At 46.3% G+C, this 27,685-nt stretch overlaps 1 protein-coding gene and 1 long non-coding RNA gene across 2 annotated transcripts in view; both read right to left on the bottom strand.

The window, feature by feature from the left end:
- Positions 1–27,685, bottom strand: part of LOC115577918 (NLR family CARD domain-containing protein 3-like) — an 87,766-nt gene that overhangs the window by 28,567 nt on the left and 31,514 nt on the right. The window lies entirely within an intron of this gene.
- Positions 18,118–22,550, bottom strand: LOC115577919 (uncharacterized). Its single transcript, XR_003983303.1, has 3 exons — positions 20,017–22,550; positions 18,526–19,895; positions 18,118–18,259 (listed from the first exon to the last, which is right to left on the bottom strand). It is a non-coding gene; the product is annotated as an uncharacterized LOC115577919 (long non-coding RNA).

Genomic DNA, 27,685 nt, shown 5'->3' with positions numbered 1-27,685 from the left:
CAGCTTATTGCTGCGTTTAAGTAATTATCATGGTGTTTGCAAAGGAGAAATATTTTGTTTGAAAATCATAAAGAACATAAATGGACATAAACCGAGTGTTCAAGAAAGAAACATTGTCTCGAAACATAAATTAGTCTGTAACTAAGTAATCAGCACATCAATTAAATGTGGCAGAAAATACACGAGTGGGGCGAATTTACTACAGATCCAGAGTCTTTGTGGGATATGAGACATGAGAACAGCTTACTTTCTGTCTGATAAATGATGACCCATTGAACTGTCACTCTTGAATGAGACACAGCTGGGCTCAGGTCCAGGTCCAGGTCCAGGTCCAGGTCCAGGTTCAGGTGCAGGTCCTGGTCCAGGTCCAGGTCCAGGTCCAGGTCCAGGTTCAGGTCCAGGTCCAGGTCCTGGTCCAGGTCCAGGTCCAGGTCCAGGTCCAGGTCCAGTGGTTTTAGAGGGAGGGTCTCCCTCCTCTCTGTCCTCACACTGATTCATGCTGCTCATCTCACACACACTTTCATCTGGAGAGGAAACACAAATCATTCATCTGCACATCAACTGAAATCAGCCTTTGGGTCAGAAACACTCTTGAAGGACAAAATGTCTGAAAGTCGACTTCCTCTTCTAACATTTAAACTCAGAGCACATTATTCCACAACTCACTGACTCTATTAATACATATTTCACTAAATGGCTGCTACAGGACATCAAACCAAAACTAAATCATGTCATTAAATCATTTGTATTCTGTTTTTTATGGAGTAAGATCGCTGTCAATAAGACGTGTCCATGATTCTAACATTTGTATTCGTAATCTTAAACATTTGTGTGCAAATAAAAATGTTGTACACAAAATTCTACTGTCATATACACAAGTCTGAGAAATTGTCTGGGTTAGGATTGTTTTTATGTGAGTATGAATCTAAAAGCTGTGAGTGCAAAGTCTTGTGAACACAACTCTCATTTCTACGACTACGAAGTCCTCACTGTGAACACGAATTCAAGTTTTTGGGTACGAGTAGAAAAGTGTTGAAATGACGTCACGTAGGTCACAGGCAGGTCACAGGAAAAGTAATTGAACCTCGATCACTCCAAATGTTGCACTGTACCTGTCCTCTGTGAGGGAGGGGGGCGGGTCGAGAGGCGAGCTGCCGGAATCTGACCGCACCGAGACGCCAAGACCAAGAGAGAGATTTACTGAAACTGTAGCGGAACCACAAGGTCCAAAAGACTGAAACCATCCGGCACCCAGTGAAGGAAAAGAAGGAAAGAAGAGGAGGACGTGAAGAAGATAGAGGTACAGTAACGTCAATGTGATGAAGCGAGAGGAAATTAATAGTTTAATGATCGTAGTTACCGTTGTTGTTAGCTTGCTAGCTTACTTCGGACGATAGCAGCATTGTTTACTAATCAATAAATAGCTGAGTCGACGTGTGTTAATGTTACTCCACCTTAAATTCATCAGGGACATTTGGAAAGTTAACATTAGACCTGTTCAGGTGTTATTTTACAGGTGTCTTTACTGCTAGTATGTCAGTTAAAATGCTAGTAGTTTTCCATCCCCTTTGTAACAGGGTAGATGTAAGCTTTTGGTTTATTGTGTCACAGTTTATGTTTGTTAAAGTTTACATCAGTGTTAAAGTGTATTACTGTTAATACTCCACACATTAGCTTTCCCATATCATTCATAGGCGAATGAATATGTAGATATAGATATAGATATACACTGCACTTGTACTCTGATTAGACTTAATTGTATTGCAATGACAATAAACTGAATGAATCTCATCACATGTTCATTATTAGTGTTATGTATAACACCCATAAAGCATCTGTTTTTGTTTTTTTATTAAAATGTAACATGCAGTGGTCACATATACTTCTCTTCTCTCTTCAGATGCAGTTTTAAAATATTTCACCAGCCCAGTGACACAGCATCAGGTGCTCCTGTCCTCTACCTCAGCACAGCAGAGAGACACAGCATCAGGTGCTCCTGTCCTCTACCTCAGCACAGCAGAGAGACACAGCATCAGGTGCTCCTGTCCTCTACCTCAGCACAGCAGAGAGACACAGCATCAGGTGCTCCTGTCCTCTACCTCAGTACAGCAGAGTGACACAGCATCAGGTGCTCCTGTCCTCTACCTCAGCACAGCAGAGTGACACAGCATCAGGTGCTCCTGTCCTCTACCTCAGCACAGCAGAGAGACACAGCATCAGGTGCTCCTGTCCTCTACCTCAGCACAGCAGAGTGACACAGCATCAGGTGCTCCTGTCCTCTACCTCAGCACAGCAGAGAGACACAGCATCAGGTGCTCCTGTCCTCTACCTCAGCACAGCAGAGTGACACAGCATCAGGTGCTCCTGTCCTCTACCTCAGCACAGCAGAGAGACACAGCATCAGGTTGCTCCTGTCCTCTACCTCAGCACAGCAGAGAGACACAGCATCAGGTGCTCCTGTCCTCTACCTCAGCACAGCAGAGAGACACAGCATCAGGTGCTCCTGTCCTCTACCTCAGCACAGCAGAGATGACACAGCATCAGGTGCTCCTGTCCTCTACCTCAGCACAGCAGAGAGGACACAGCATCAGGTGCTCCTGTCCTCTACCTCAGCACAGCAGAGTGACACAGCATCAGGTGCTCCTGTCCTCTACCTCAGCACAGCAGAGTGACACAGCATCAGGTGCTCCTGTCCTCTACCTCAGCACAGCAGAGAGACACAGCATCAGGTGCTCCTGTCCTCTACCTCAGCACAGCAGAGTGACACAGCATCAGGTGCTCCTGTCCTCTACCTCAGCACAGCAGAGAGACACAGCATCAGGTGCTCCTGTCCTCTACCTCAGCACAGCAGAGTGACACAGCATCAGGTGCTCCGGTCCTCTACCTCAGCACAGCAGAGTGACACAGCATCAGGTGCTCCTGTCCTCTACCTCAGCACAGCAGAGTGACACAGCATCAGGTGCTCCTGTCCTCTACCTCAGCACAGCAGAGTGACACAGCATCAGGTGCTCCTGTCCTCTACCTCAGCACAGCAGAGTGACACAGCATCAGGTGCTCCTGTCCTCTACCTCAGCACAGCAGAGGTAGAGGACACAGCATCAGGTGCTCCTGTCCTCTACCTCAGCACAGCAGAGAGACACAGCATCAGGTGCTCCTGTCCTCTACCTCAGCACAGCAGAGATGACACAGCATCAGGTGCTCCTGTCCTCTACCTCAGCACAAGCAGAGTGACACAGCATCAGGTGCTCCTGTCCTCCTACCTCAGCACAGCAGAGTGACACAGCATCAGGTGCTCCTGTCCTCTACCTCAGCACAGCAGAGTGACACAGCATCAGGTGCTCCTGTCCTCTACCTCAGCACAGCAGAGTGACACAGCATCAGGTGCTCCTGTCCTCTACCTCAGCACAGCAGAGTGACACAGCATCAGGTGCTCCTGTCCTCTACCTCAGCACAGCAGAGTGACACAGCATCAGGTGCTCCTGTCCTCTACCTCAGCTCAGCAGAGTGACACAGCATCAGGTGCTCCTGTCCTCTACCTCAGCTTCAGCAGAGTGACACAGCATCAGGTGCTCCTGTCCTCTACCTCAGCACAGCAGAGTGACACAGCATCAGGTGTTCCTGTCCTCTACCTCAGCACAGCAGACTGACACAGCATCAGGTGCTCCTGTCCTCTACCTCAGCACAGCATCAGGTGCTCCTGTCCTCTACCTCAGCACAGCAGACTGACACAGCATCAGGTGCTCCTGTCCTCTACCTCAGCACAGCAGACTGACACAGCATCAGGTGCTCCTGTCCTCTACCTCAGCACAGCAGTGACACAGCATCAGGTGCTCCTGTCCTCTACCTCAGCACAGCAGAGAGACACAGCATCAGGTGCTCCTGTCCTCTACCTCAGCACAGCAGAGTGACACAGCATCAGGTGCTCCTGTCCTCTACCTCAGCACAGCAGAGTGACACAGCATCAGGTGCTCCTGTCCTCTACCTCAGCACAGCAGACTGACACAGCATCAGGTGCTCCTGTCCTCTACCTCAGCACAGCAGACTGACACAGCATCAGGTGCTCCTGTCCTCTACCTCAGCACAGCAGACTGACACAGCATCAGGTGCTCCTGTCCTCTACCTCAGCACAGCAGAGTGACACAGCATCAGGTGCTCCTGTCCTCTACCTCAGCACAGCAGAGAGACACAGCATCAGGTGCTCCTGTCCTCTACCTCAGCACAGCAGAGTGACACAGCATCAGGTGCTCCTGTCCTCTACCTCAGCACAGCAGAGAGACACAGCATCAGGTGCTCCTGTCCTCTACCCTCAGCACAGCAGAGATGACACAGCATCAGGTGCTCCTGTCCTCTACCTCAGCACAGCAGAGGACACAGCATCAGGTGCTCCTGTCCTCTAACCTCAGATCAGGTGCTCCTGTCCTCTACCTCAGCACAGCAGTGACACAGCATCAGGTGCTCCTGTCCTCTACCTCAGCACAGCAGAGAGACACAGCATCAAGGTGCTCCTGTCCTCTACCTCAGCACAGCAGAGTGACACAGCATCAGGTGCTCCTGTCCTCTACCTCAGCACAGCAGAGAGACACAGCATCAGGTGCTCCTGTCCTCTACCTCAGCACAGCAGTGACACATCAGCATCAGGTGCTCCTGTCCTCTACCTCAGTACAGCAAGTGACACAGCATCAGGTGCTCCTGTCCTCTACCTCAGCACAGCAGAGAGACACAGCATCAGGTGCTCCTGTGCTCTACCTCAGCACAGCAGAGAGAACAGCATCAGGTGCTCCTGTCCTCTAACCTCAGCACAGCAGAGAGACACAGCATCAGGTGCTCCTGTCCTCTACCTCAGCACAGCAGAGAGACACAGCATCAGGTGCTCCTGTCCTCTACCTCAGCACAGCAGCATCAGGTGCTCCTGTCCTCTACCTCAGCACAGCAGAGTGACACAGCATCAGGTGCTCCTGTCCTCTACCTCAGCACAGCAGACTGACACAGCATCAGGTGCTCCTGTCCTCTACCTCAGCACAGCATCAGGTGCTCCTGTCCTCTACCTCAGCACAGCAGAGTGACACAGCATCAGGTGCTCCTGTCCTCTACCTCAGCACAGCAGAGAGACACAGCATCAGGTGCTCCTGTCCTCTACCTCAGCACAGCAGAGTGACACAGCATCAGGTGCTCCTGTCCTCTACCTCAGCACAGCAGAGAGACACAGCATCAGGTGTTCCTGTCCTCTACCTCAGCACAGCAGACTGACACAGCATCAGGTGCTCCTGTCCTCTACCTCAGCACAGCAGAGAGACACAGCATCAGGTGCTCCTGTCCTCTACCTCAGCACAGCAGAGAGACACAGCATCAGGTGCTCCTGTCCTCTACCTCAGCACAGCATCAGGTGCTCCTGTCCTCTACCTCAGCACAGCAGAGTGACACAGCATCAGGTGCTCCTGTCCTCTACCTCAGCACAGAGTGACACAGCATCAGGTGCTCCTGTCCTCTACCTCAGCACAGCAGAGTGACACAGCATCAGGTGCTCCTGTCCTCTACCTCAGCACAGCAGAGTGACACAGCATCAGGTGCTCCTGTCCTCTACCTCAGCACAGCAGAGAGACACAGCATCAGGTGCTCCTGTCCTCTACCTCAGCACAGCAGAGTGACACAGCATCAGGTGCTCCTGTCCTCTACCTCAGCACAGCAGAGTGACACAGCATCAGGTGCTCCTGTCCTCTACCTCAGCACAGCAGAGAGACACAGCATCAGGTGCTCCTGTCCTCTACCTCAGCACAGCAGAGAGACACAGCATCAGGTGCTCCTGTCCTCTACCTCAGCACAGCATCAGGTGCTCCTGTCCTCTACCTCAGCACAGCAGACTGACACAGCATCAGGTGCTCCTGTCCTCTACCTCAGCACAGCAGAGAGACACAGCATCAGGTGCTCCTGTCCTCTACCTCAGCACAGCAGAGTGACACAGCATCAGGTGCTCCTGTCCTCTACCTCAGCACAGCAGACTGACACAGCATCAGGTGCTCCTGTCCTCTACCTCAGCACAGCAGAGAGACACAGCATCAGGTGCTCCTGTCCTTTACCTCAGCACAGCAGAGAGACACAGCATCAGGTGCTCCTGTCCTCTACCTCAGCACAGCAGAGAGACACAGCATCAGGTGCTCCTGTCCTCTACCTCAGCACAGCAGACAGACACAGCATCAGGTGCTCCTGTCCTCTACCTCAGTACAGCAGAGAGACACAGCATCAGGTGCTCCTGTCCTCTACCTCAGCACAGCAGAGTGACACAGCATCAGGTGCTCCTGTCCTCTACCTCAGCACAGCAGACTGACACAGCATCAGGTGCTCCTGTCCTCTACCTCAGTACAGCAGAGTGAGACAGCATCAGGTGCTCCTGTCCTCTACCTCAGCACAGCAGAGAGACACAGCATCAGGTGCTCCTGTCCTCTACCTCAGTACAGCAGAGTGACACAGCATCAGGTGCTCCTGTCCTCTACCTCAGCACAGCAGAGTGACACAGCATCAGGTGCTCCTGTCCTCTACCTCAGCACAGCAGAGTGACACAGCATCAGGTGCTCCTGTCCTCTACCTCAGCACAGCAGAGTGACACAGCATCAGGTGCTCCTGTCCTCTACCTCAGCACAGCAGAGAAACACAGCATCAGGTGCTCCTGTCCTCTACCTCAGCACAGCAGAGTGACACAGCATCAGGTGCTCCTGTCCTCTACCTCAGCACAGCAGAGTGACACAGCATCAGGTGCTCCTGTCCTCTACCTCAGCACAGCAGAGTGACACAGCATCAGGTGCTCCTGTCCTCTACCTCAGCACAGCAGAGTGACACAGCATCAGGTGCTCCTGTCCTCTACCTCAGCACAGCAGAGAGACACAGCATCAGGTGCTCCTGTCCTCTACCTCAGCACAGCAGAGAGACACAGCATCAGGTGCTCCTGTCCTCTACCTCAGCACAGCAGAGTGACACAGCATCAGGTGCTCCTGTCCTCTACCTCAGCACAGCAGAGTGACACAGCATCAGGTGCTCCTGTCCTCTACCTCAGCACAGCAGAGTGACACAGCATCAGGTGCTCCTGTCCTCTACCTCAGCACAGCAGAGAGACACAGCATCAGGTGCTCCTGTCCTCTACCTCAGCACAGCAGAGAGACACAGCATCAGGTGCTCCTGTCCTCTACCTCAGTACAGCAGAGAGACACAGCATCAGGTGCTCCTGTCCTCTACCTCAGCACAGCAGAGAGACACAGCATCAGGTGCTCCTGTCCTCTACCTCAGCACAGCAGAGAGACACAGCATCAGGTGTTCCTGTCCTCTACCTCAGCACAGCAGAGTGACACAGCATCAGGTGCTCCTGTCCTCTACCTCAGCACAGCAGAGAGACACAGCATCAGGTGTTCCTGTCCTCTACCTCAGCACAGCAGAGAGACACAGCATCAGGTGCTCCTGTCCTCTACCTCAGCACAGCAGAGTGACACAGCATCAGGTGCTCCTGTCCTCTACCTCAGCACAGCAGAGAGACACAGCATCAGGTGCTCCTGTCCTCTACCTCAGCACAGCAGAGTGACACAGCATCAGGTGTTCCTGTCCTCTACCTCAGCACAGCAGAGAGACACAGCATCAGGTGCTCCTGTCCTCTACCTCAGCACAGCAGAGAGACACAGCATCAGGTGTTCCTGTCCTCTACCTCAGCACAGCAGAGAGACACAGCATCAGGTGCTCCTGTCCTCTACCTCAGTACAGCAGTGACACAGCATCAGGTGCTCCTGTCCTCTACCTCAGCACAGCAGAGTGACACAGCATCAGGTGCTCCTGTCCTCTACCTCAGCACAGCAGAGTGACACAGCATCAGGTGCTCCTGTCCTCTACCTCAGCACAGCATCAGGTGCTCCTGTCCTCTACCTCAGCACAGCAGAGAGACACAGCATCAGGTGCTCCTGTCCTCTACCTCAGCACAGCAGAGTGACACAGCATCAGGTGCTCCTGTCCTCTACCTCAGCACAGCAGAGTGACACAGCATCAGGTGCTCCTGTCCTCTACCTCAGTACAGCAGACTGACACAGCATCAGGTGCTCCTGTCCTCTACCTCAGTACAGCAGAGAGACACAGCATCAGGTGCTCCTGTCCTCTACCTCAGCACAGCAGAGTGACACAGCATCAGGTGCTCCTGTCCTCTACCTCACCACAGCAGAGTGACACAGCATCAGGTGCTCCTGTCCTCTACCTCAGTACAGCAGAGTGACACAGCATCAGGTGCTCCTGTCCTCTACCTCAGCACAGCAGAGAGACACAGCATCAGGTGCTCCTGTCCTCTACCTCAGCACAGCAGAGTGACACAGCATCAGGTGCTCCTGTCCTCTACCTCAGCACAGCAGAGAGACACAGCATCAGGTGCTCCTGTCCTCTACCTCAGCACAGCAGACTGACACAGCATCAGGTGCTCCTGTCCTCTACCTCAGCACAGCAGAGTGACACAGCATCAGGTGCTCCTGTCCTCTACCTCAGCACAGCAGAGAGACACAGCATCAGGTGCTCCTGTCCTCTACCTCAGCACAGCAGACTGACACAGCATCAGGTGCTCCTGTCCTCTACCTCAGCACAGCAGAGAGACACAGCATCAGGTGCTCCTGTGCTCTACCTCAGCACAGCACAGAGACACAGCATCAGGTGCTCCTGTCCTCTACCTCAGCACAGCAGAGTGACACAGCATCAGGTGCTCCTGTCCTCTACCTCAGCACAGCAGAGAGACACAGCATCAGGTGCTCCTGTCCTCTACCTCAGCACAGCAGAGAGACACAGCATCAGGTGCTCCTGTCCTCTACCTCAGCACAGCAGAGAGACACAGCATCAGGTGCTCCTGTCCTCTACCTCAGCACAGCAGAGTGACACAGCATCAGGTGCTCCTGTGCTCTACCTCAGCACAGCAGAGAGACACAGCATCAGGTGCTCCTGTCCTCTACCTCAGCACAGCATCAGGTGCTCCTGTCCTCTACCTCAGCACAGCAGAGAGACACAGCATCAGGTGCTCCTGTCCTCTACCTCAGCACAGCAGAGTGACACAGCATCAGGTGCTCCTGTCCTCTACCTCAGCACAGCAGAGTGACACAGCATCAGGTGCTCCTGTCCTCTACCTCAGCACAGCAGAGAGACACAGCATCAGGTGCTCCTGTCCTCTACCTCAGCACAGCAGAGAGACACAGCATCAGGTGCTCCTGTCCTCTACCTCAGCACAGCAGAGAGACACAGCATCTGGTGCTCCTGTCCTCTACCTCAGCACAGCAGAGAGACACAGCATCAGGTGCTCCTGTCCTCTACCTCAGCACAGCAGAGAGACACAGCATCAGGTGCTGCTGTCCTCTACCTCAGCACAGCCCAGTGACACAGCATCAGGTGCTCCTTTCCTCTACCTCAGCACAGCAGAGAGACACAGCATCAGGTGCTCCTGTCCTCTACCTCAGCACAGCAGAGTGACACAGCATCAGGTGCTCCTGTCCTCTACCTCAGCACAGCAGAGTGACACAGCATCAGGTGCTCCTTTCCTCTACCTCAGCACAGCAGAGAGACACAGCATCAGGTGCTCCTGTCCTCTACCTCAGCACAGCAGAGTGACACAGCATCAGGTGCTCCTGTCCTCTACCTCAGCACAGCAGAGTGACACAGCATCAGGTGCTCCTGTCCTCTACCTCAGCACAGCAGAGAGACACAGCATCAGGTGCTCCTGTGCTCTACCTCAGCACAGCAGAGAGACACAGCATCAGGTGCTCCTGTCCTCTACCTCAGCACAGCAGAGAGACACAGCATCAGGTGCTCCTGTCCTCTACCTCAGCACAGCAGTGACACAGCATCAGGTGCTCCTGTCCTCTACCTCAGCACAGCAGAGAGACACAGCATCAGGTGTTCCTGTGCTCTACCTCAGCACAGCAGAGTGACACAGCATCAGGTGCTCCTGTCCTCTACCTCAGCACAGCAGAGTGACACAGCATCAGGTGCTCCTGTCCTCTACCTCAGCACAGCATCAGGTGCTCCTGTCCTCTACCTCAGCACAGCAGAGTGACACAGCATCAGGTGCTCCTGTCCTCTACCTCAGCACAGCAGAGAGACACAGCATCAGGTGCTCCTGTCCTCTACCTCAGCACAGCAGAGAGACACAGCATCAGGTGCTCCTGTCCTCTACCTCAGCACAGCAGAGAGACACAGCATCAGGACTGAAGGCTGACTGGACATCTCTTCTGACTAGTTCACAGAGGACCAGTTCAAATAAAAAGCAGTTACACATTTTCCAAAAACAAAGATGGGAGAGTGTCAACATGACTTTTTTAACAGAGTCTTAGTCAATGCTAAAAAAATCAAAAGAAGCTGGCTGATGTACTCAAACAGAAATGATAGCTCGCACTGCTTCTGCTGCTAAATGTTTTCTCCAAAAAAATACAGACTTAATAAGGAAGGACTAAAGGACTGGAACAATGTATGCCACTTACTGAAGGTTTGATGAGGATAACCAGGAGCACAATACCCACATGGCAACAAGGAGGAGTTGGAGGTGGTTTTGCAAAGTGGCTGCCAATAGATAAGAGAGAGATGGCACTCTGAGGCTGAGAGATAATATGTTTGCACAGTGCCTTATTTATATTGTATTCTTATCACTTGTTTCTTTCGTCGGTTTTTATTTGGTGTGATATTTAAAATAAATAAAATCTTGAATACATACATGCAGTTTCTGTGTGAGTGTATGAACACTGATTGTGAAATTGATGGCTATGATCTTGCCTAGGGCACCAAATGACTCAGGGCCGGCACTGTGGGTGGAGCTGCCAGCTCAGGTGAAGCATCACAGTCAATAACGTACATATCCAATATTTATTTCATAAAATGGTACCATTTCAAATAATCTCTAGTTCATGGACTTACAGACTTACTGCTTTAGCCTGCAAGCTAAATTGACATAAATCTGTCCATCATATAAGTCCGGTTTCTGTTCCTCTTTGCTAACCCTCCTCTCGGTCATGTGCATTTGTCTACAAGGAAGCCAGCGGGAAATCAATCAGTGGATCGATAGATTATCATACACACATTATGAAGTGTATATTGTGTAGTCGTATCTGTCATAAACAATAGATTACGGGTTACAGGGCGCGTTTGTGTCGCGGTGCTGCAGAGACGAGAGCTGGGACACCGGGTCGGAGGATCCATTCTCCATGTAACAAGTTACAAGTCGTTAATTTAATCAGCACTATTACTCTGAAGCTGTTTAATTAGCGCAAAAATGAACCATAAGGCAAATGTCCCGCATAGTTCATTTTTAGCCTCTTTCCATCTGTGCTCCTCTGATCAGAGCAGCGTCTATAGCAACTGTCTGTTTTACAGAAATTGACACAACTGATCGATAAAGTCGTATTTTGATCAAAATTATGTCTCAAATTGATTATGTCACATTTTGCAGGTCAGTGCTAATTAACTAGCACAAGCCAACTTCTAATGCTAGTAATAGTAGCACTAATTTCGCGTCACCTATATGTCGTTAGCTTGCAAGCTAAAGCAGTAAGTCTGTAAGTCCATGAACTGCATATTATTTTAAATAGTACAATTTAATGAATAAATCCTGGACATACACGTTATTGACTTTACCTGTGATGCTTCACCTATGCTGTCATCTCCACTCCACCCGGTCCACTGCTGTTAGCTAAGGCTTTGGCGCATGCGCGTTTGGAGTAATCGGAGTTCGATTACTTTTCCTGTGACCTGCCTGTGACCTACGTGACGTCATTTCAACACTTTTCTACTCGTACCCAAAAACTTGAATTCGTGTTCAAAGTGAGGATTTCTTAGTCGTAGAAATGAGAGTTGTGCTCACAAGACTTTGCACTCACAGCTTTTAGATTCATACTCACATAAAAACAATCCTAACCCAGACAGTTTCTCAGACTTGTGTATATGACAGTAGAATTTTGTGTACAACATTTTTATTTGCACACAAAAGTTTAAGATTACGAATACGAATGTTAGAATCATGGACACGTCTTATTGACAGCGATCTTACTCCATAGTTTTTTACTGTTCTCTACTAATAAAGTCGCTCACAGCAGTGACGTGAAATCTGGAGACAAATGTGAAAATGTCTTGTGACAGAAAAGAGACAGTGGACTGATCCAGGACCTGTCTTCACTGATCTGCAGGAAGGACAGTGATGTCATCAGTCTGAGTTCTATTTCAAAATAAAAGACTTCTGTCACACAGTAACACCAGTGACTCCAGAGGACGATCTCTCATTATATGTTTTATAATATTTATTTCTAAGTAAACATTATGACATTTTAAAGGGTATAAAAACAGTCACTGTCCTTCTGTACATGACTGTGGAGACTTTCTGTGGAGCTTGGAGTGTTAAATAACTGATTAAACACAAATACTGACAAGTTGATTTAACCAAGAGGCAGAAATTGTTCTAATAACCTGTTGTGTTATTATAAAATATGACAGTCTCAGGTGTGTTCAGGTGGGTTTTGTCTGTAGAGGCTATGACGTCTCTCACTGACGTCACGTCTCCTGTCAGAACATCAGCTGCTGGACTTGGATCAGTCCACTAGATGACGTCATGACGCTGTGGTGGAGTCAACACACACGTTTCTCTGATATCTTTTAATCTGAAGAGTCAATCTGGTCATCTGTCGTTTATTTAAAACATTTATCTGCAGAGTAAAAATAAGAATCTCTTCCTCTGAGAAGTAATCAGGAGCAGAAGTACTCAAGTAACGTAACGGGCACTTTAAGTACTGACACTGAGAGCCGACGTGTTCCTGCTGACTGCTGCTCAGTGATGAAGTTATATTTGTATTCATTAAATAAAGCTTCAGACTCCTGGATGTCCTCTTACTGCCTCCTCATCAGTCCTGGACTGTAAATACAACCACAGATTATTCACCGACACCAACAGCTGCTCTGCAGCCGCGTTTAGTGCGTCAGACAGCGGGAGAGCGGCGGCTCGTCTCGGCCTCCTCCACAGGCTGATTCAGGCAGGAGAAGCTGCCTTCAGTCATCAGTAAGTGGAGCTACACAGTGACAACCACTCTGTGTTCACACACCGACCAACTAATCTTAGATCATCAGTCTATCCTACAGAGGACAAGATAACAAACCTTCATGTGAACAAACAGGTCGACTTGGTTTGTTGGCACCAGTTCTTTAGGTCCAGATGTAGCCGGGTCAGAACCAGGCGACAGCAGACAGGCGGAGTGAGCTGGAGTCTAACTGGACAAACAGATGTGCATCAATCCTGCTCTGCTTCAATGATTGTGTCAGTGCAGTGATCATCTCTGATCTATTCACAGTGTTGTGTTACTGTACAACAACATGACAACAGTCTTTATACTGTACGTACCATCACAGTTAAACCTATACAGAGACACAACAAACCTACAGTGACTGTGACAATAAAACAGCAGCTCAGGTTTTATACAGGTGAATATGTGACATGATGACCTCATGAAGACACAAGTATTTAGATGTTGCTGTTTAAATCCATCACATCAGAGTCTAAATGATGCTGTCACATATTTATATGACAGCTGTGTGGAAAGTTTGATGGAAAGAATCAGTTTTCATGAGAAAGAACTTTTGTGGAGTTCAAACAAAATGGCGACCTGTTCTCAGTTAGTGTTTGAGTGACAGTTTCAGGAAGTGTTTAAACAAAGAGAGGCTGGAATAGTTTCATGTTCTCTGCCCTCCACATCTGATGACAAGATAACAAACAGGTCGACTTGGTTTGTTGGCACAAATTCACTTCTCACTTTAGTTGTTTTCACAGTGACGGTCGACTCAAAGACTCAAAAACAACACTGTCCTTTCTTCATTTGTTTCTCGGATTTTCAGGAAAAAGAAAATACAACTAAAACTAGTATTAAACTGATGGACCGTGTAAAAGCCTTCAGCTGCACTGTAAATACTTTGTGAGTCAGGAAGTTTTTAACTAGAAATCTACCAGAATGAATGTTCTTTTAACATTTTGAAGGTATCTAATAAAAATATTTGTACATTTGTTCAGTCAGAGACACAAACTTGAGTTCAGAGGGTTGGATTTTTCTGTTTATAATGAAAACAGGAGTAAAAATACTTATTTTCCTGACAATTATGAGTTTATGTTGTTGACTTATTAGACTCAGTAGTGAACTGGCTGCTTTTCCATCTCCAGCTGAAGCTACAGGCTGTCAGACTGTCACCTCTGAGCTACAGAGTGCTGTTAGGAGACAGGACGGACACACAGAGACGTCTTTGACAGGACGTCAACACTGCTGTTCTTCACTCTGCTCAGAATGTTAGCTGGTTAGCTGAATGTTAGCTGGTTAGCTGAATGTTAGCCGGTTAGCTGAATGTTAGCTGGTTAGCTGAATGTTAGCTTGTTAGCTGAATGTTAGCTGGTTAGCTGAATGTTACTGTAAAGTTAAATCATATCTTACCTTTAAAGGACTGAAAGCAGCAGCTGAGAGTAAACACAGTCCGTCCTCAGCTGCTGACGGTCTCTAAGGTGAGCTTCATCACAGGAGGAGGAGCCCAGGTGAGCTCTCACACTCTGTGTACACGCCCTGATGCCTGCTGGTTCCTAGTGCTCAACCCTGTGCTGCCTTCCCCTCCACATCAATAACAGTCCTGACTGTTGTGAAACACATCAGACCTCAGATCAGACTGAACTCACCTTCTTATCAGTGTCATCATTCAAAGCACCAGGACAAACCACAGCTTCTCTCTGCCTGCTCATACAGGCAGCCATCTTGGCTCAAAGACCAGGCAGTTTCCCAGCTGATGTTTGTGTGTGAAAGCAGTACAGGCCTTAAAGTAACTTCATGTTGTCATATATATAATATTTATCATGTATTGTTCATTTGTGCTGAAACTGAAGTGAAACAGTGAAGATAAAGCAGCAGTCTGATGAAAATCAACAGGTGGAGGAAACTGGCCGTCCTTTCCTTTGCAGGGATAGCAGCTCGGTGCTAACTTGTTCTTTGGATTGTGTAGTTAGCTGGTCAGCTCTGCGTCGCAGCTCTGCCGCTGACTGATCTGGAATACTAGCAGGATCTCGCATCGCTGCTGTGAGGAGAAGTTCTCTGAGTTTTGACGACCTGGTCAGTCACATTTTTTAAATCCACAAATCCCCCCTTAGGTGTCAGGATGTTGCTTCACATGTGATCCTGAGAGCACACATCTACTTGTATAATCCAGAGTTTTAAGGAGTTCATCTGTCAGTTCATTAATATTGGTAACATCTGGGCAGTTCAGTAACCAGCTGGGCATCGGCTTAGTCTCCATCTTGGCTCAGCAAGAATCATGAACAGAACATCAAGATCAGAAGTTACACAAAGAAAAGGAAAACCCAGATAAACACTATAATTATGACACTGAACTCACTAAATACCTGTTTCTCAGTTAATCTCTGGGTTAGTGAGAACAGGAAAGTTAGTGATATCAGTTTGTTAGGGTGAGATGCAGAGAGTGGCACCTACAATGATAGAGTCATTTCTGGAGTGTCCAACAGTGTTTGTGTTCACTCCTTGGATTACAATGCTCATTAAGTGGTAGTCAGACTTATTTTGGCAGATTTTAAATTTGGTCCTTCAGGCAGGTTTTGCTGCTGAAGGGCGTCACAAATGTGTCAGGGGCAGGACAGCTGTTATCACTGTCATGGAGGTGCAGAGAGGAGGCGGGGCACTCCTGGACTGATCTGGTCTCCCTTTCAGAGGGATGGGCACTGATGAAGGTGTCATGCATCAGAGACTGGGAACAGTGGCTAGAATATCTTCTGGGGAAAAACTACCTGTGACCTCACTGTGTGTTTCAGAAAGATGGAAGTCATGTAACTTATCTCTGTGTCTGGATGGAGGTTGAGGAGCTGACTTCATTCCCAAGGACTAAGGAGGTCAGTCAGGAAGTGTTCACATGGTCTGAGTGGAGAGGGAGTTAACCTTCCATCAAGGGAGGAGTGTGAACCAGAGGAACCAGAATCACATCGGCTCAACGACTGTGGTGGGGAAAGACGTTCTGACCCAAAGCCTTAACAACTCCTTTATGTGTGTATTAGAGTCCATTTTGAAATCCACAATGAACGACTTCATCTGCTGGTCCCAACACTGCTCTGAATCTTTGAATCTGCTCTTCATTTCTGTGATGTGATGTCGTCGTCTTATCGTCCTTTATTGATTTCATTCTTTTATTCATCTCTTTATTTGCATTACCTTTTTCTGTTCAGTGTTTATTCTGTAATGTTCTTGATTCTGCTTGATTGTCAGAGCACTTTGTAAACTCTGTGTTTAAAGCTGCTGTATAAATAAAGTTTATTGTAGTAAAAATCATATATTTGTGTGAAGCCTCAGCTTTAAGTATTTCTTTTAAGTATTCTGCAGAACTTCGGCACCTTTTCAGGTTAAAAATTAAATTTGGGGAAAAGTGAGTGTTTTCCCATTAATACTGCAGCACGTCATCTTCAACAGTCAGATTCACCTTTTCAATTTATTCCATCTGGGTTTAAATACTGAGGTATTAACGTGACTCGTTCTTTATCGAGCCTTGTATCTGCTAATTTCACTCCCCTTATCTCAAAGACAGGACTGTTGTTCTTTCACTCTGCTCAGAATGTTAGCCTGTTAACTGAATGTTAGCTGGTTAGCTGGATGTTAGCCTGTTAGCTGAATGTTAGCTGGTTAGCTGGATGTTAGCCTGTTAGCTGGATGTTAGCTGGTTAGCTGGATGTTAGCCTGTTAGCTGGATGTTAGCCTGTTAGCTGGATGTTAGCTGGTTAGCTGGATGTTAGCCTGTTAGCTGAATGTTAGCCTGTTAGCTGAATGTTAGCTGGTTAGCTGGATGTTAGCCTGTTAGCTGAATGTTAGCTGGTTAGCTGGATGTTAGCCTGTTAGCTGGATGTTAGCTGGTTAGTTGGATGTTAGCCTGTTAGCTGAATGTTAGCTGGTTAGCTGGATGTTAGCCTGTTAGCTGGATGTTAGCTGGTTAGCTGGATGTTAGCCTGTTAGCTGGATGTTAGCCTGTTAGCTGGATGTTAGCTGGTTAGCTGGATGTTAGCCTGTTAGCTGGATGTTAGCTGGTTAGCTGAATGTTAGCTGGTTAGCTGAATGTTAGCTGGTTAGCTGAATGTTATTGTAAAGTTAAATCATATCTTACCTTTAAAGGACTGACAGCAGCAGCTGAGAGTAAACACAGTCCGTCCTCAGCTGCTGACGGTCTCTCAGGTGAGCTTCATCACAGGAGGAGGAGCCCAGGTGAGCTCTCACATATCTCTCATATCTTATATCTTATTGTGACTGTGGAGATGTTATAGACTCGTTTTACTTCATGTACATAAATGGACCAAGATGAACAGATTCAGATCAGGCTGTGATCCGTGTAAAGTCTAGTTAAACGTTTGAATAAAGAGCTAGTTTATGATTATTATCCTTATGATGATTATATTTTTTGCTGTATTAGAACTCTTTGGTGTGTTTCACATTTCATCGTGTTTTAGGGAGCAAACAGAGAAGCTTTGTCACTCTCCGAGGTCAGAACAACATTTGGGAGTATGGCTATAATATATAATAATAAATAATAAATAATAAATAGCCGATTTGTCAGTCCTGATGTCACTTTTTGTAAATCTTTGCATCCCTGTGTTAATGTGATCTTGAGTTTATCTTTTCTCTTGCTTCGAGGAGGAGGAGGAGGATGAAGAAGGACACGAGGCTGCAGAGAGGATGGAGAGGCTCTTCTCTGCTCCAGACAACAATCCTGACATTATTTCGGTAATTTAGTTAATTTATGAGTTATTTTTTAAATTATTTGTTCATAATTGTTCATTTTATATAATTCATGAAATAAAATATTGTTCTATTGTTACACGTTGTCTATTCCATTCAGTATTCACAGCATAAGTACAATTTATAACAGCAAACGGCATCAAGTGCTACTTTTCAGGGACAACAAGGGATTGAATGTTTTCTTTTATTATTAAGGTCTTAACATTTACAACTATTTACAAAATTACAGCATAAATAACTAATTACAATTTATTATTCACTATTAACAAAAACAATTATGATTAAAAACAATATTAAAACAGTTAGAGATGATGTACAGTAACAGGCTGATGTGCTGCTGGGCTGGATGGTGTCAGTGGGACATCATCTGGGTCGGTACTCAGGGTGTTTGGGGGTCCAGTCTCCTCTGTCCACCACATCCTCCATCTACTGGGTCTGCAGTTCTGACTCCATCCACGGTTGGTCACTGGTCACTGAGAATGTTTTAAGAAAGAGGCAAGAATTATAATTTCATACTCTAATTATAATAATAATAATCGTAATAAATTACAGCAAACTAAGCTATCTACCAAACATTTTAAATACAACGCCTTTAAAATCTAAATAAAACCATATGTGGCGATCAGCAGTTTATATGTGAGCATTAACGTCATGTATCTGTATGTTAATGAGCCCAAACTGTTAGTTAGCTAATAATGATAATATTGATAACATTATGTGGGATCAATAACAGGTTTACCTCTCCACGGTCCTCTCAGCAGGAGATAAACCAGAGCCGCTTCTACTCTTCCTCCACAAGCACGAGGATTAAAAAAGAATCAGGAATTCCTGAAGCTCAAACAGATCTGACAGTCAAACTTTACTCTTCTTGTTACTTTCGCGGACCTGAGCTGCAGAAATAGTGACGTGCGGGTCGGGGCGGGAACATCTGGTGACGCAACCAGGAAATGCTGCGAAGGGTAGACTGTCCAATTTCACAGCAGGCTGACGAGGCCTGCAGGTCTCTCTGAAGGACCCTGCCTTTGCTGGCGGCGAAGGATGCTGCCCCTGAATTTGGGCACAGCCTCTGTGTACACGCCCTGATGCCTGCTGGGTCCTAGTGCTCAACCCTGTGCTTAAAGCTTGCTGGTTGACATTATGAAAGTCTCAGTGTTGTAAAAAGTCTTTCACTTTGTCCACATCTCAAACTTTGCTGTGTCGGGTCTTTTATGGAGTCGGTTCTGGAAAGTTCTTCAGAAACCTGAATATCAAAGGCAAAGATACAAAACTGTGAATCTGATGTGTTTTTCAGGAAGAATAGAAACTATTTAAAGCATTTATTTGATCCATCCATCGCTCAGACTTACAGAAATATCAACTCTTTTCATTCCTACAATATATTTCATGTCTTAACTGTCATTAACTCCACTAAAGTCCAACAACGTTGAGGTTCTTGTACTGGAACATTTCCACGTTGTGCTCCTTTAAACTTGCAGTCAGTGACATTATTGAAGAAGGCAGATAAAGATAGAATGTTTTCCTTGTTGTGCAGGGTCAGGGTTGTTACGTGGGGTTCCACTGCGCCCACGCTGCAGGAAACGCCCAGCTGAAGCTGCACGACTGGGGGGTGGACTTCACCTGCTGGTGCTCCTACAAGGTGAGCTGACAGGAAGAGTCCTCCACATGTCATTCATATGAGAGTTCAGGTATACAGTGTGTATATGACTGACCATTGTCTGCTCTCACTGTCTGAACTCAGCTGCTGCAGCTCCACTCTCACTGGGTTTAATGGGGCCATCTTTGCTTCTGCTATCTACTTCTTCCATAGAAATCTGTGCTGCAGGTCCAAACTCTTCCTTCACTGATGTTCTGAAAATAACACCTTTCATACTTTTCACTGGCCGTCACATGAAGTAGTTTTATTTCACAGCTGGATGTTTGTACTGTGTTGACTTCAAGCTTCTCTTTCTTTGTTTGAGCCGCTCAGAAATGAGGAGCAGAACAGGAGAGGTGCATGATGGGAGTCTGAGTCCAGCAGCAGCAGAACAGGAAGTCAGCAGCAGGTTCTGCAGCAGTGAAACAGTCAGAAGCAGCTGTGACGTCACGTCTCTCCTGTCGTCTGCACAGTAACTGAAGTCGTTAATGAAGAGAGGAAGTACGAAGGAAGAGAAAAGAGGAACATTACATCATCATCACTGATCACTGTTTGGAACCTGGAGAGGAACTGAGTACTTTTACTCAACTACTGTACCTGTGCAGGTGAGTTTGTTCAGTCAGGATTCACACACACACACACACACACACACAGAGCTGGATCCCTTAAACAGCCATGATTAGCGAGTGTGTAAATGAAAGGAGGAACCTGGATGAGGATGAGAACATGAAGGAACTTGAAGGAATGATGGAGCTCAGTGTCTCTGGTTCTGACTGAATGTGGACCTTGAACAGATCCGTGTGTGCAGCGGCTGCAGAGGTGACAGTAGAACCGTCTGTTCAGGTTTGGAGGCAGCTTGCATCGTTCTGTCTGGACAGTAGTTCTCTTTTAAACCACGTGTCCTTTCCTGTTTGTTTGAATCAATGCTATATCTGTTTTTATTGGAGCTCAAATATTCCATACGTGAACTATTTACATTCATCAGACAGATGGAAACAGAAGTCTGGATCTTATTTGAGTGCAGCAGTTCTGTTTCTGTTTCTGCTGCTTTCAAATCACATGATTTGTGTTGAGAAATTGTATCCTGGGGGAATCTGCATGACATGAACCTCTGGACTCACAGTCCGCTCTGTACATTGTAATGTGTGCATTGTGACACATTTAATATAGGAGGTATTATTTTTCTGAACATATTTGAATCTTCCTGCATTTCCTTCTTCAGAGGGAAACATGCTGCAGATCAGGAGCTGCTTTTGTCTGGTTCTCCTGCAGAACTTCATGCCCTCAACATCACCCTGTTGAATCAGATCCTTTAAATAAGCTGTTTCACTCTGTCAACAGACAACATGCATGTTTTCATACTGACTTCATGTCTGCTGTCATGAAATCACCAAGGTGTGAAGAAGACAGACTGCAGGAGAGAAAAAGGTGAGGACAGGTGAGAGGTGGTGTGGTTCATTGGTCCTGCAGACTGAAGCTTCATCCCTCCACTGATTCAGGATCTGAAGTGGCTCCAGAACAGTCCAGGCCTTCACAATGTGTCTCTGAAGCATCAGCTGGTGTTCACAGCAGTATTATTGTCCTCACATCCATCAAGCTGCTAGAGGAGGGATGTTGCTGTTTCATTAAAGCAGCTGCTGATCTTTTTCACATCCTGCATTGTTATTGTGCCTTTAAGAAGCACAATCTGGTTCCTTTGTGGAGGAAGAAGTGGAGCATGTTGCTGCTGCTGCTGCTGAGGGCTTTTCTTCTTCTTCTTCCACTGTTTTCTGCCTTCTTTCTCCAGCCTTTATTTCCATCATTGTTGTCTGTATGTTTCATCAGGAGGACGCTCTGCTTAGTGGCACAGAAACATTGAGGGAAACTTCCCGTCCCCGAGTCATCATCACCACGGACGAGGAAGATGCTGCGTGTGTCTGATGGCCTGGATGAAGAGCAGACGGAGGAACTGAGGGAAGCCTTCATGTTCCTTTTTAGTCTGCAGGAAGATTATGAAGCATTCAGTAAAGAAATGATGGACACGAGGCAGATGCAGCTGTTTTCTGCTTCTGACAGAAAGTGACAGAAAGGAATAAAGTGTTCTGGTGTCAGTGGCTCAGACATCACTTCAGTCTCTGATCTGCTTCCTGCAGCTGATAGAACTGAGTGGACCACAGTGTGTGTGTGTGTGTGTGTGTGTGTGTGTGTGTGGCAGCATGACACAATCATGGACTCACAGTCAGAAAGAGTTCAAAACAGGAAAGTCTATCAAATGCATGAAGCTTTTTCATAGCTGCGTGTGTTTAATACAGTATGAAGTGTTGAGCTGACGTCACTGTTCCAGTTACACACTGAACCTCAGACAGAAGGTGTGTGTGCAGCTGTGAGGGCTCATCAACATGGAAACATCATTATTTTATTCACAAGATGAGAGCAGAATGTATTTCCATATGATGTATTCTCACTGTTATCATGTGGGCTGGTGTTGACCAACAGAAACATGTTGCAGCAGACCTGATGCTGATAGAAATGATGATGAAAGCAGCTCCATATAAAAGCTGTTTATTGAACTAGAAGCTGAAGCAGAGACGTAACATATCAGCACACAGATGATCAAACACCTGAAACATTGAACTGATCATCAGCTCTCTGTGTGTTGTGATCAACTCCAGCTAACAGCTCAAGTTGGACTTGGATCCTTATTCTACATGCCATCAATACGTCACTCTGTCCGGAGGGAGGCGCTGCAGTGACGTCTGATGTGCTGCCTGGTGTCCGCCACCAGAGGGCGCCTGCGCAGTGGGCGGAGTCAAACAGTTAGCACAGCGAGCCACTCCCCGATCTGCGTGCTGCAGCCAGGAGGCTTCAGGTTGAATCCAGCTGAGCTCTGCTGGACTGCAGGGCGCTGCTGTGAAGTTTGACCCTCTGTACTACCCGTAGACGTGACCAAACATGGCTGAGCTCGTTGAAATTCCATTCATGTTTGAGGCAAATCAACAAGGAAGGTGATGATTTTTTTCTTACAAAAGGTACAAAATGAGCATTTACACACAATTATAATCAGCTGGTTAACTAACAATGACTAAAACTGTTACATGTCCAGCAGGGGTGGTTCTAGGGGGGGGGCCAACAGGGGCCAGTGCCCCCGTACCTCTGAGTCTGGACCCCCCTGTGGCCCCCCCGACAGGGAGTCTGCATCAATAATACAATGACAGATTTCTTGCAATGATTTTGTTTTGAGGGGAAAGTGTCTCAGCAGTTTACTACCCAATCAAAAATGTTGAAATTGTAAACACTGTTTTGTCAGAATGAGGAATTTATCTTTTTATTTCTTTTTTCCGGGTTGTATGTGCCCCCTAACAAAAAAGCCGGCCCCAACCTGGCCCCCCTATTAAAACTGGTCTAGAACCGCCACCAGTCATAAAGCAGCAGCAGCAGGAACACGAGTTCAGACAAACAGCTGGTTGATTCAGTTTACAGAGAAATAACTGAAGAGGTTCAACATGTCAGTGAAATGTAGATTTCTGGGATCAGAATAATTATTTCTAACAGCAGCACAAACTCCATCCTCACAAAGCACGTAGTGATGAATCAACTGTCCAATCAGAAGCTTCCAGTCGTCTCTTCTCTACTGATGTGTGTGTTAGTTTAGTTTCTTTGTGTTTAAATCAGATGTAGCAGCAGAGTGTTGTTAGGGTCGAGCACATGTTAACACTTTTCATTTCAAACAGCAGAGTGGAACTATAAAGCAGCAGAATATGGTTCCTAACAAAGTCCTGGAGTCAATCAAACCTGCTTTATTTCCTCACTGGCTGTTTGAGATTCTGACACAAAGAGTTTAATTTGTCCCTGAGTAAATGCAGACTGGCTGCACAGCTGCACTCACTTACTTTCAATCAGTGCTCATTAGCTAGCGTTGCTAAGCTAGCAGGGAACAGGCTCGTCAGATGTCTTGATTTGAAGCGTTCTTGCCGCTCAGTTTAACATGATGTGAGTCCAAATGTGCAGTAAAAGCTTCATTTCACTCCGAGTGCATCATTCTTCACTGAAACGGTTTGTTGACGGCACAAGACAGCTGAGCTAACAAGCTAATGCTAGCTAGCTGTCAGTTAGCTCCCGGACAGCAGTGTTAGCTGGTTACTGTCGCTGGATCCAGACAGCCGGTGAAAACATGAAGCACTGACTTTATTTATCTGCTGCTCACATGAAGCGTTTAACCGTCAGAATGTTGGCGGACACACACAGAGCTGCTAGCTGAGCAGACCGGAAGTGTGACGTCTCGACCTCTGATTGGGCAAACGGGCTCGACTCGATTCAAAGGAGCTTTATTGACTAAACAAGCATTGACAGACAGGCAGCGTGTTGAGCAGGTTATTTTCACACAAAGCGTTTTAATGTGAGGATAGTCTCAGTAACTGCAGGTTTATAAACACTCAGCAGCTTTCACTCTTTGATTTGAAGCTTTCTAAACTCAAACACACTGCAGAGGACAACAGACAACCCTTAGAATCAGGGCCGTAGCCAGGATTTTTGAAATACCGAGGTCCGAGGTCCTCCACCCCCCCCCCCCCCAAAAAAAAAACACAACTAAGATGAAAAATTACTCTATACATTAAGTGTATTGTATAGGCTATGGAGATAGATGATAGATGGATAGACAGATAGATATACAGAGAGAGAGAGACGTAATAACAAGTACAATAATACCAAAGCTTACAAGAACTCTTATCCTTTTCTTCATCAGAGCAGTGAGTCTGGCCTTTGTATGTAGCCGGGTCATGGGCTGATAATGGACCTGACTCTACATGCATCTCACTGGTTCCTTCTCCTGCTCTCTCTCTCCTCTCCTCCTGTCTCTGTCCCTTCAACCTCTTCATCTCTCTCTCCTGTCTCATCCTCTGTTGAGGAAAGTGCACTACTGAGTCATGACCTAATATTTTAATGCCATGTTTAGTCACATTATTACTTATCCATCCAAACATCCAAATAATATTATTGATGGATAATTCATACTGTGACTGAACATGGCCTTAAAATATTCTGATTCATTGCATGTACTTTCATTTTTTTAGCCTCGGTTACATTTACAGTAGGTTACAGGTTAGCATCTCTATTGGCTATCTGTTGCAGCTGTAGGCTATAATCTGTTGGCTAGTTCACTATTTTTATCACTCTCTTAGCTTAGTACAGTTCTCACCAAAAATCTTTTGACTGAATGTTTTTTCGAGCTGTAGCCAAGTCATGTTCCCAATTTGTGAAACATGTTACAGGGCATTTTACTTGACACGTGCTAAAAAAAAGATTTACAGCCTCACCACACACCATGTTCTCTAATGCAGAGATCAAGTTTAAATATTTGACCAACAGTGTTTTACAGGAGGAGGAGGATCTGAACAGCTGTTATATTCTATAAAATGGAACCATGCCATTTTCTCTCAAGTTTTACTCTTTCAAATAATCAACCATCTACAGAACTTTTCAGTACACTATTTTTCTACTTCTTCTTCTCATCATCATTGTCATTAATTATTATTGTTATTAATAATATTGTTTAAAAAGAGGCAGCACACGCTGGTAACGATACCATTGGCTGTAGAGTGTGACAATCTGTCAATAATAATCAGCCACATGTTCTCCTCTGACCTACACTGATCTCATAAGTCGCCTCTATGAAGTTTGAATGATGGAAATCTGTCGTAGCGCCGGAGAACTTTAACCCATGCAAATGATAACTTGGGCTGATGCAGCCTCTTACCACTACGTTGCATCTTTGCTCCGATTCATTCAATTGCCGTTCTAAAAATAGACCTGCACACCTCACCTCGCAGTATCGTTATCTTCCACCTGTCAGCTGAAAATCTCCCGCGATTTCCACCGGTACATCGGATAACTTCCTGCGTGCGGTTTCAAAATAAAAGCTGTCCGGTGTGTTTATATGTTTAACATGATGCTGTTTGGGGCTTCTTCTATTTTATTCTCTAAGAATTTTTTACCGAGGTCCGGACCTCGGTGACCTCATAGCTGGCTACGGCCCTGCTTAGAATAAAAAAGAAAATAGTAGCTAAACATGTTAAAATCAGCAGGAAGCTGATGAGCCAGTGTAAAAACTCAACTATGTAAACTGGGTACAATGAAACACATTCAAACATTTATGTTCAAAAGACAAAAATAAAGACTTTGATGATCAGGTTGCATTGGAGCAGATTGTTCTATTAGTTCAGCACTTCAACATTTCTCACAACATGATGTCAATGTTTTGATTTGTTCTCTTCACCATCAGATTTCTTTCTACATGTGTGCTGACATCATCACAGCAGAACTGCTCTCTTCATGTTTCTCACAGCGTCACACATTACAGTGACTGAGCTTCACTGTGAGAGCAGACGACAGCTGAAGGCTGCTGTTTACTTTAAATACCATTAATCAAGATGGTGAACGTGGTCGACGTTACACCTGCTGAACATCATGACTGGACTGCAGCAGCTCTTCATCAACCTGCTGCTACGTTCACACCTGAAGCTCTTCATCAACCTGCTGCTACGTTCACACCTGAAGCTCTTCATCAGTCTGCTGCTACGTTTACACCTGAAGCTCTTCATCAGTCTGCTGCTACGTTTACACCTTAAGCTCTTCATCAACCTGCTGCTACGTTTACACCTGAAGCTCTTCATCAGTCTGCTGCTACGTTTACACCTGAAGCTCTTCATCAACCTGCTGCTACGTTTACACCTGAAGCTCTTCATGAGATGAGATTGTATTTTAACTACAATCTATCTAAGGAGTTTCTCTCCTCTCTCTACTTTAGCCGTGATCTCTGCTTGTTCTCTGATAGTCATCAGGTGCTGAACTCGTTGGTTCCAGCCTGGTCTTCCCTCAGATTTCTCTCCTTCTATAAGCATGTCAATGTAGTCTGGAGTGGAGAGAGGATTTGGCATCAGTGATATCTCCTTGAGTCTGTTTAAACACTGAGCAGAGCTCTCCTTCAGTTTCATCACCTCAGCCTGAACACGATCATATTCAGCCATCAGTCTTGCAATCATCGCTTCAACAGGTTTCTTAGCGTCTTTTGCTTGATTGAACCTTTCTTGCAGCTCTTTGACTGTTACTCTTTCTTTAACTTCCTGATTCCGAGAATTTCTGACAATGATTTCAATCTCAAAGTTCTCATTCCTGCTGATCTCTGCCTCGTGATCTTTCAGTTTCTCTTTTACCTCTCTTACCTCCTCAAGCTTGGCTAAGCCAATTTTAACCCTCACCTGCAAATTCTCAACTGAATTCTCGAGCTGCTGTCTTTCTCTGAGGACCTCCTTTGTCAGTGTCAAGCTTTTGGTTTCTATCACATTCAAAGCAACAAAGAACCTCTTCATGCTTTTTGTTCCCATGTCCCAAAACATCTGATCAAAGCCTCCATATTTACTCCTGCTGCCTGCTGCAGATGATTTGTTGTCTGCGAACAACGCTGAATTATTGAATTTGAAGTGAAGTGGCAGCCAGTCCTGTGTTGTAGGACATGGAACACCTGAAGCTGTGATCGCCTCTAGAACTGGTGGAAGCTGGCCATCTGCAAACGTCACCAGAACTCTGATGTTTTCTGCCACATCTCTGCCAAAGATTGAGAGCACAGAGTCAAACACATATTTCTGTGTTGGTGTGAGTCGAGCTGAAGAAGCCTGAGCTACGAGACACACAGCATCAACTTCACTGACACCACGCTGATCAGTGAACAGATTACGCAGCTGTTCTGTGATCATCTTGTCTCTCTCTATGTCTCTTGTGTCTCCAAATCCTGGAGTGTCAACAACGGTCAGTGAGTGGTCTATTTTAAACCCCTGCTGGTGGTTGATCTTGTACACAGTGACTTCAGAAGTCTGGCTGTGAGCTTGTGATTTTGATGGATCCTCATAAAATAATTTAAACCGATATGAATCCTCCCATTCAACACCCAGAATGTAATTGATCATCCCATTGATGAGTGCTGACTTTCCAGCTCCTGTTGCTCCGAGAAGCATGATGGTGCGATTACGTTTGAAAGACTCTTTCCCAAAACTAAAACGCCTGCAGCCTGCAACACCCAGTCGTTCTTCTTTCAGGGGAACTTCATAAACAGGAAGACGACCTGACTGATGTTCCAGCAGACTGCTTCTGTTTTTAACAGCATCAGCAAGTGGTTCTTTCACAACAAAAATAGAAGAGATGCTTTCTCTGCTTCTTCCAGCTTCACCACAATCACATCTGACCCTGACGACATATTCTGTCTCTGACTGAAGCCCTGAAATGATCGTCTTTT

The sequence above is a fragment of the Sparus aurata genome, unplaced genomic scaffold, assembly GCF_900880675.1.
Source record: "Sparus aurata unplaced genomic scaffold, fSpaAur1.1, whole genome shotgun sequence".
Lineage (NCBI taxonomy): Eukaryota > Metazoa > Chordata > Actinopteri > Spariformes > Sparidae > Sparus > Sparus aurata.
The sequence above is the reverse complement of the archived record's forward strand: the minus strand, read 5'-3'. Positions and strand labels throughout refer to the sequence as shown.